The sequence below is a fragment of the Mycteria americana genome, chromosome 2 (genome assembly GCF_035582795.1).
Source record: "Mycteria americana isolate JAX WOST 10 ecotype Jacksonville Zoo and Gardens chromosome 2, USCA_MyAme_1.0, whole genome shotgun sequence".
In the NCBI taxonomy this organism is placed as follows: Eukaryota; Metazoa; Chordata; class Aves; order Ciconiiformes; family Ciconiidae; genus Mycteria; species Mycteria americana.
In genome coordinates, this window is record NC_134366.1 from 111,015,767 (window position 1) to 111,026,498 (window position 10,732).

Here is a 10,732-nt window from a genome sequence, read left to right on the forward strand (position 1 = left end):
ACGATTATAAGCTTGTGCCGTGCAGGGGTGTACGTAAAATGAACTGGCGTTTCACGGTGTGGTTTGGCACGGATAGCGCCGTGAGAATCTGCTCTCCTCTATGGAATGGGTGCTTGGAAGGAGTGGGAAAGAACGGGATAGATCAGACCGTGCACAGCAGTCATTCACTAGCGTTATCGTTTGAAGGTGATACAAACTCTCCGAAGAATTGGCTGCGCTTCTTCCAGTGTTTTTCAGAGGATGCCGTTCAGAAGGGAAGCGGCTGAATGAGGGAGAGAGGGAGGGAAGCAATTAGTAAAACATCCTACAGTTCGTAAGCTGATGAAGAAACCGTAATATTGAAACACTTTATAGTCTTCCCCCTTTTTTAAGCTAAGTCACATGATTAACAACAAAATTAAAGAAGCGTGGTTTAAAGAGTGTTTCAATATCTGTCGTGGGATGTACTTGCTTTTTCCCAGTTGCTTATGATTTTTAAAAATGCAGATTTACCATTTATATTGTGAGTGCATGGTATTTTTTCGTAGGTCGAAGTATCTTAAACAGCATTCAGCATTCTTCAAGGCCATGGCGGGGGAGTGTCAGGAGGAGAGAACACCCCATTGTGAATATGTTTGGAGTTTCACTGACTTTTTCCAGTCATACAGTGTATTTAAGGCACAGTCAGGCTTACTAATTAGGCCTAACAACTTACCGTTTCATTTAGCCAATTAGTCATCCCCTAATCTGTTAGCCTTATGACGCAGCATTGCCTGTTGTGGAGTGGGTTGTAAAGACAGTAAGAATGGTTTGAAGATGAGCAGTCACTACAGCCTGAGCCATTCATCAGATGAAAATAGAGAACCCAGATGAATGGCTGGAGTCTTGGTAAAGACTGAAATGAATGAACGAAGTTTAAAACATAAGAGTATCAGTAGATAAAGTATCACACAGAAGATAGGTAGCAGAAGAATATCTCTTTGTCTGTCCAATACCTCAGGGTTATAGTACCTATTTTAATCGTCCTCTGTATAATAACAAATCAACACAGAGGAAGACTCCTTAATTTGTAGTAAAGATATCATTATATAAAAGGTTTTTATATATATATATATTTACCTTTGTAAGGTCATTTAAGAACTTACGATAGGTTATCGGGAGACTACGGAAACCATTGGCAGTTCTAAGAAGGATCTGATTAAGAACAGTCTAATTGATAACAGTCTAATTGTTCCTCATATTTTTCAGCATGGGAAAATAGGTAAAACAACCATTTGATGTCCCTCAAGCTCAGTTTCTCTGTGGTTTACAATTTCCTTTTATATGCCTAAGAATTTTTGTAGGCCTGGGCCTCAAGTAACACCTGTATTTCAGTATTTGTAGTATCCAGGTCAGCATGACTGGTCCATCAGTTCTTTTCATCATCCACTTACTAAGCGGGAACATACTGGGGTAGAAGGCATGATCATGAGAGCTGGAGTTTTGTAAATGTCAATATTTCTAACAGAAAATGAAGAGAGGCAACATTTTTTTAGCAATAGCCTGAAGAGGGAGCCATTGGTATAGTAGAAGCAGCAATTAAGGCAGAATTGCTATTAATAAAAGAAAATATATATCTGTACCCAAAATAATTATTTTTTGTAATTTTAAGCTCTATTGATTAAATATTTACAGGCATACCTATATTTAATGTTCTGGTTTAGGTATGTACATAATTTTAAAGTCATGCTGAAAATTTAAATGCTTGCTCTTTGTTCTGAAATATTTATACTGATTAAAATATATTAAAATGCAAACTGAATAAATAAGTCAATGACTAATTAGTAAAGCATTAATTAGTTAGTAGATTAGTTTATAAATGGATTGTAAACATAGAATGTATTTATTTTCTAACAGAATATGACATTAGGAATGATTCTGCAGTTGCTATATTTCTTCCACACCAAAATGCTGATTTCACTAGAAATGTTGCTCACTCAAAGAGTAGTACCGGCTCTTTACTTAGCTGTGTAACTTAAAACTCTGTGTACCTTTCCTACTTAATATTCCATGTTTGTCCATGTAGAGAAAACACACAGAGCTTTGTGATTATTATTACCAGAAACAAGTCATTTAGCAGGATAAAGGCAGTCACAATAATCATACTTGCCAACTCTGAATTACAGGTTTTCTTGCACATCAAATTTGTTGAGAAAAATAACCCCATGACTTGATGATGGTCATGTAGGTAATGTCTCTGACAGGCCCTCCGAAGGACACTGCATAGTGTCTATAGGGCAGTCAAGTAGTCAACAGTATTGTCCATAAGAGTTTCTTAACTGTCATTATTTTTTTCCAGAGTAGCAAGTTTTTGAAGAAAATCTGTATATATCTTTATTCTGACAATGCAATTACACCCATAAGAAAACATGAAACAGAATAATTAGGATGTAAACACCAGGAACTCTTTTAATGTCAGTTACCCATGCATGTATACACATGTACACCTTCCTTTTTTTTTAAATACAAAATATTTTTTTTCCTCATGGAAAAGACAATTAACCTTTGAAAAGCCTTACCAAGTGGTGGTTTTTCTTTCAGTTGAAAAGTGGGACTAAATGTTTTTCTCAATGCTTTTTGTTGTTTGATTGTTTTTTTAATTCAGTGCATGAATTACTGGGTGAAATCTTATTTTGTGTATATTCGTGACTGAACAAAAGGGCCTCGCTGTTCCCTTCTGGTTCCCGTAAGCAAACACTCTAATAAGTTAATGAGATAAATGTATGCATTTTTAGATAATCAAACTGAAAGACACACTAGTCTGCGTCACATACTACTGTATCACACAAAAAAAAAATTCACAGATAGGCCTTGAAAAATAGAACACTATGCTTAGGGTTTTTTAAGGTACTTGGGCAATGACTGCTGGAAGTGTCGAGGTTTGTGATTTAGGGAGCAAAATGCAGTATTCCAGTTTGCGTGGTCTGCTGCTGCATGCTGTTCAAACTGATGCAATTTTCCATAGTCGTGTAATCCCGTGCCCTCGCTGGCTGCTGGCACAGCACTGGTGTGATTCATGGGTGAGCTGGTTCTGGGCACTGCCCCGGCAGAAAGGCAACCCGGGGAAAAACACAGGTAGCTTTCTGGCTGGCTCCGCAGATTCACAAAGGGGCCAGGCAACCGCCAGCGTCCTGCTCTAGCTGGGGCTGGCTAAGGCAAGGTCGCGGCAGCTCTGACGCAGGTTTGTCGGAAACTGCGGTGGGGCTGCCCCTGTGGGCACCGGGGAGGTAACCGGGCCGGCATTTCAGTCCCCGCTGCCCCTCGTGTACAAAGGGATCGAGAGCGAGCCTGCGCGCCTCCGCTCAGCCTGGTCCGTGACCTCGTTGCCACGCTAGCTCTGGAAACCAGAGGAGGTGCGGTTGCATCAGGGCACGACTGCACCTTTGCGCTGTGACCTGCCAGCAAGGTTACAGCATTTGTGGCACCCACAGTCGCTCTTCCGTGAAAGGTTGTGCCTTCTTACTGACTTCATGTTATCCTGTGGGTTCGCAGCCCAGTTGTGCCAGTTTTCTTCAAGAGAAGAAAATAGTATTTTCCAGTGAAAACTGCTACAAATAGTATTTTAAGTTTGCATGTAGAAGTTACAAGAACTTGGAAAAAACGGGATAATGCTTGAAGTTCTCCCCCTTATCCTAAGGCTAATACTTAGAATCACAAACTCTAACAACAGAGAGTAACAGTGCCTGCAAACCCTTCTGTGTGGCCCATGAGAAGCATCATCAGGGCCTGCTGCTGCAGTAACATCACGGGCTTTCTATTCAGCTCTTGAAGAAATGAAACAACTGGACTTTACCACCTCGGTGGATCATGCCAGCCTCTCTTCCAAATGCGAGGAACACAATGTGTATCTTATGAGAAGTGAAGCTGAATTTCTACAGGCTTAACATTTATCCTTTCTGCTTTTATATTTGGATAACTGAAGACATGATCGTAGCTAAAAAAACCTTTTCTACTGCAAAGCAAAGGCAATATTTATGTGGACTTTTCGACGTTTTTTTTTTTTCTAGCAAAATTATGATCTGTTATGAAGCTTGGACTAACAGCTTTAGAAGTTACCACTAGAGTGTCTTTATCTTTAAAGTGCTGATCCTGCAAGTGGCCGCACAACAGATCCCTGAAGCCTGCAACACAGAAGCTGTGGATATCTACATGTGCACTGAGAGGTGTCTTCACAGAGGCACTTGAGGAGCCAAACATCACCTTTAGTCAGATACTGAATAATCTTGAGTTACATTCCTCTAAAGCCAAGTTACAGTACAGCTGAGAAGTGGTAAGAGAAGTGTGTAACAGTTATGATACGTAACAGTCTAGAACAACAGTCAACCAGCTGTCTACTCAATATCACAGTAGTCAATATCGCAAAAATAAATAGTAATAAATGGTCATATAAAGCAATTGTATGTAAGCACAAACAATTAAAATGTTTTGCATACACAATACAAAGCATGCAAATGAGTGACATCATTTATGTTTCTGTGGGTGTGGCTTTCTAGATAGATCAATATCAGTGTACTAATAAATCAGATCTCTTTTTTTTTTTTCCCCCTCGCTGCCAAATATGGAGGTTACTTGAGTCAGACAACCAGATTTTTGACCCATGGACACTGTCTTTTAAGTCTTCAGGCTGTTCCCTTCAGCAAATTCCATTTTAAGATAGACCACCACCCTAGAGAGAATTGCAGGTGAAGATTAATTTATTTTTCCTGGATCTGTACGCTTCTGTGTGCACATTACAGTGGCCACTTGGCAAAGGCACCACAGGCTGTCATTGCTAGCTCTTTCACCAGTAATGAAGATAGCACAACATCTCTTCATCATGAGTTGGTTGGTTGGTTTAAAATGTATTTTCATTCCACTGATTTTCAGTAGAAAGTGGAGTATATAACTAACTTTCAGCATCCAGAACCCAAAACAAAAGACTTGAGAAAGGACGTACTTGACAGATCTTACTGATCCTTCCACTGTGATTAAATGAAACTGTCTCATTTGAAGCAGTCACTGGAATGCCAGGGTTGCTGCCAAATTGGTGATGGTGACCCTGCGTACAGAACTTGCTGCCTTGTCAGGAAGGCAATAATATACAGGAGGCGAGTAAAGTCATACTGACTCTTGAATTTCTTAATGGAAAAAGAGAGTGATACAAACTTACATGAAATTCATACGAGGGCTCTGCCACCACTTGTTTCTTCACACCAGAAGGTTGCATGTCAGGAGTGTGTCATGTTGAAAATTTTCCAGTTTCTGTTACAGAGCTTACAGTTTCAATTCTAAGTTCAGAGGGAAAAAAAAAAAAAAATCCCCTTCAGCTCCACAAATAGAAAGACATGGCTAGCATGATCTTTGAATTAGTCTGACAGATAAAAGTTATTATAAACTAATTAAAAAAAATTGTAACTGCATCTAAAGGATGGGGAACATGCAATCGGCTGGCACTTTATGTTATTTCACAGTGAGAGATCATTGAAATGATTTTAAGACAGGTAGCAACATCAGTATTATTCATGCATACATACACAATGTCTGGTTTCCTTTAAGTACAGCTATATATAAGTCTGTCTGGAGGCTGACAATGCTAAACCTCCAAGGATTTGGTTTTGTTGTACTGTGTTTTTTTAATAAAAAGGTAATTCATTGCAGTAAAATGAAAGAGATGATTAATTTATTACCCTGTATTATCTGATATGTGTGAAGATGTCCAGCTTGCCAGTATTTACAGCTCTGCCACTGTATAATTCATCTCTTGCAAACCCACAGAGCAAGTTTGAGAAAGACAAATATCTCAAATATAAACATTGAGTCTGGTACATTATGCATCAATACATTAACTTTAAGATTTAATGTGATTATCAGATCAGAAAAGAACTTGCGAAGAAGGTTACGCTGCATGAAATACAGATTTGTTCCTTAGTTTTCATCTTCACTAAGTCAGCATCTTATCCACCTAGCACCTGCGTCCGAGTCCTATTAGAGCTACATCCACTGAAATAAGACCGTGTGTAAACTGTCAGCTTTACGGAAAACATTTCCTAGTTACACACTGGAGTTCTGAAATGCTCATCGGATAAGGAACACGACCATTTGCTGTCAGGATGCACCTTGTGCAGTGTGCGCTTCCAAGCTTAAGCAAGATTTTGTTGGCTTCTTTCCCCTCCCAAGGGTGAAGTTTTGTAGCAAATAGAATCCAAATTCAGTGCCTAGTTATGTTTTTGCTAGCACTTTTACACACCTATTTAAGTCCACAAAGAAACACAGCTCTTGTTCCTGCCTTGAGCAGTAAGTGAACATGGCAAGTTTCACACAAAGAACTGAGAGGAATTATATAACAAAATGCAAGCATGCCTTCAGATCGCATTTGCAATTTTTAAACCCCGGTGAGAGTAAAGCAACTAGGAACCTCCTCTGTCACCCTCCATCTCAAACAACTCATCCCGTGTGGGTTGCAGAATCGGCTGAAAAGCTTTGCGGGAACTGGTGTTCCTCAGGCAGGGCTGGAAAGCCCTGTTACAACAGTCAGTGGTTCTTTCACTTACGTCCTTAGAAAGCAGTGGAAATACCCAAATTATGTCTAAGTGTCTTGAGTTCAGTTCAAGCACATACTTCAGTTGAAAAAAATCTGCAAAGAGCTTGCAAAAATGCATACCACCGTGCTTGCGTTTTTAGCAGGTCAGTTTGAATTTCCTGGTCTGTTTTTATGTAAGCTGATGTAGCAGTATCCCAGAAAAAGCATTTACTGTTTATCAAAATGACCTGTAATGTGAAGTTGTTCTTCATACATGTTTCTGAAGAATGCAAGTGAGAAGATCACTGACATATTTGGCAGTAGAGCTACATAGACAAAAATGCACTCTATTAACAAGGAACTGTTCATACTTTTCTATTCGTATATTTCTGTTTAAAATATTTGTGTAATTATTTACCTCTTAAAGGACATGATGTGTCTGCAGCTCAAAATACAGACATATATGGACATATATGGCGTTGGACTCGATGATCCTTAATAGGTCCCTTCCAACTCGAGATACTCTGTGATTCTATGATACAAGGTATAAATTTGAAAATCAATTAAGTTTCACCTTGGGGCAATAAGTATTGGCAAAGTACCACACTTTTTCCCTGTAAGAGAGTAACTTGCACCAAAACTATGGTAATATGTGCAGTTCTGACCAACTCCAGAGTCAGCATCTTTCTAGAGGAGAAGTCTTCTAAAACCAGATGCATTTGAAAAAGCAAGTGAAAAGGAGAAGAGATGAGAAACTGCAGATTTTTTTAGGATCCTAGAAAATCCCACATAGAAAATAGCTGGTAGGGAGTGTTTCTGTTAGCAGAGAGGACAGACTCTGGAGGTAGGTGAGAACAAGGGCATGCAGCGTGCAAAACTCGCACTTACCCATATGCGAGTTTTGCATACACAGGTACACACACCCTAGTGATGAGCAACATGGAGATGAGCCAGGGAGACTAAACAGGATATATGAAGTGAGAAGATTGTGTTCAGGACTTTTTTCATGCATCAGTATTTTAACTTTACATGTTATTGCAGGTGGAAGTTTCCAGCAGGAACAAGGGGACTGTGGCTCCTCGCTGGCCCCAGCCACTGTGGCACGGGCTCCTGTGTCACCGGTAAAGGCACAGTTGCACAATCGTCCCTGTCCAAACATGGACTATGGACATCCTTAACTAGCAAGGCATTGTATAACATTTTGTCAAACAAGCTAAATGCCATATTCTGAGAGGAATAACTAGCAGGAGTCAAAGTCAAAGCTTCTTGGGAGTAAGGTAACTGAAAAGGAAAACCTAACTACATGAGTAAGCCTAATCTTCCACTTTCACACGCTAAGCAGATGGTGACCTGATTAGTTCTTAGTCTCAGGAGGCTGCTCATCTCTCTATGCCTCTAGCTCCTATTGTCAGCATCTTATTTGACTCATTCTCCATGATTTTAGCTGACTGGTACATTTTTTAGTCTTCTCTTTTGAGACATTACTTAGGGATTAAAAACTGTATTTATCTAATATAAAAAAAAAGCAACTTTCACATTTAAGCCCACTGATTTTAAATGGAAATTAAAATGTTTCAATTTCTTCTTTCACATTAAATATTAATAGGAAAATATGATCCCATCCTTGAGCGTTTGATTCCCCACAACATGGATGTACAGCCTACAGGAGAGAAGACTTGGGGCGATGTACCAGGGAGACAGGCAGACCTTGACCCACGATGTACAGGCACCTAGTGCTATCAGAGGTGCTGCCTTCGGTCAGCTGCCGCTCCGCTGGCAGTGTTCACGCAGGGCTCGAGTTGGGTCTGCCATCCTTGGGGCACATTGCTCAGGTACCGTAGGACAGCCCCAGCGGCACTAGGCATCCAAGTCTTGATACCTCAGTCAAGCTCTCCAAGGTATAGATGCTGCTGTTGGACATCCCCACAAAGTTGTTTTCTCATTAGCTGGGTAGGTTTAACCAGCAAAGCGTCCTCTTATATGATTATACAAATATGATATGTGAAACAAATGGTACTTAGGTTTCACTGTGAAAAGGTACCCTGAAGTAAACACTATTTAACACTAGACCTTTATCATAGTGTAAAAATTAGAATAAAATTTAACCAGTCAAATTTACACTGAAAATTCACCTCTTTTTGGTTTCCCTTTTCTGTGACTTTGTGTAAACTCTGTTGATAAACATAGTGTAGCATGTGTAGTTTTGCACATAAATTGGCCAAAACCAAAAGCCATTATTCAACTCTTAATAAGAAAAACCTGAATCAGTATGAACAAGAAATTATTTAACAATGTCAGGATTAGATCTTGTGAGCGTACATATATATACATATATATACAGCTACATACATGCATATACATATGCATATGTACACACACAAAGTGTACATATGATTTCCATAGTTAGTTGGTCAGGACTTGAAAATATCTAATAAACTTGAATCCTATTTCTAACACTATTATTTTAGAGGTATCTTTAAATTACTATGGCAACAAATAGCTGTTAATGCAACCAAGAAGTAATACTGCTAGCAATGGTGGATAACAGTACAGACCTTAATAAAATGCACACCAAGATGGTTTTGTTTTGTTTTTTTCAAAAGGCAGATGAGATGCTGCACACCAGAAAAAAAGGAAAAGACAAGATGACTGATGGATGCCCTGCTTGATCTAACAGGGAAAGAGTAGCTCTGGATAGCCCCGTGGGTGGGAGTGGCTTCCCCAGTGCTTTCTTTCATGGCCAGGAGAATCCGCAGTTGTTTTCTGCTATTTCTGTCTTCTGGGACTGAAGGAGGCATGAAGATGGTCTGCACAATTCATTGGTTTCAAACACACGGTTTCAACTTGACAGTAAGTGGCTATTTCAGAGCAGAACCTTATTTCAGTGCACTGCTCTGATAGCGCCTGTGCTTATAAAATGATGCTTTGTTGACTGTATTTTATTAGGTGTTCCAAAGAACAACAGAAAAAACTACATCTAGCATAAGCCCACCTTCAGTTGCACTTCTTCATGTTATAGAGCCCATAGACAGCATGCATTATACTGTTTTCCAAAGCAGTTATAGTCCTAGAAACACAGCCTCCATATCTCTTGGGTGAGGAAATATACCACCTCCAACATCGCACCAAGCTTTCTGCTCTTCTCTTCTGCCAAAAGGGTCATATTTATGAGTAGCTGTTCTTTCAATGATGGTTGAAGTCACTTTCTAAAGCCACTGCAAAACCAGAGATTGCAAATAATGTTTTATGTCAATTGTACGTCCTTAAATACTTCAGCAAAATTCAATCATTTACCTTTATGGAGCTATAGCTTTTAAGCATGGACCGATCTGCCAAGTCCTGTGCAGGCACCAAAGTGCTCTTCCCTGCCGCAGCATTCCTCACCATGCTCGTTCCTAAATGGTTTAAACAGGCGAAGGGAGCTGAGAGACTGTAGAGGACCTGTTCTCCAAGTTGATGATGTGCAAACTGAGTCTTCTGATCTGGAGTCTCGGTCCTGGTCTTGTGTTGGAGTCCTCCCTCTTGACAAGGGCACCAGAAATTACACTGCAGTTGCAGTCTGCAGAGCCAACACAAGTAAGAGAGACTGAGCTGGGTCCTCCTTTTCCCCAGCCAGCATCCTTACTCAGTTCTTACCAGCTGAACCACGAGCCTCACAGCCCCGGGGAAGTCTGAAAATGGGTGTTTATTGAGAACCTGATTTGAAACCTAAGTATCCCAGATTAGTACTGTTCCCAGACCTCTTAAAAAGCCAGCTACCTTTACATCCAGCTCCCCGGAATTTCAGGGGAGCTACTAAAAGTCAGAAGCTTGTTTATTTACATTTTTAAATTCAGCCAAGGCTTTTATATTGATAAATTTCCACATCAGCTGTTCATACACGTTATGTGTGGTACAATATTCCCTTCTATAGACTCCACATCCACACCTTATGCCTTAATCACCTTTATTCATGCAGGTTTTTGCAGGAGAGGGAGCAGGAAAGAAAGGAAAGATACCAACCACTTTCTGTAATTTAATTAGTGTAATTTGTTTTAACAGTAGGGATAACACTACTAAGTTTTTGTTTAAATCTGGTTCAGTCGCTGTGGTTGTGTGTGAAATAACTACATGTTATAATAAAAAAATCACATTTTGAAATAAAAACAATATAGATGTGAATTATGTCATTTGTGCTAGGTGTTTTGCCTAAACAGCAAACAGAACTCTCAACTA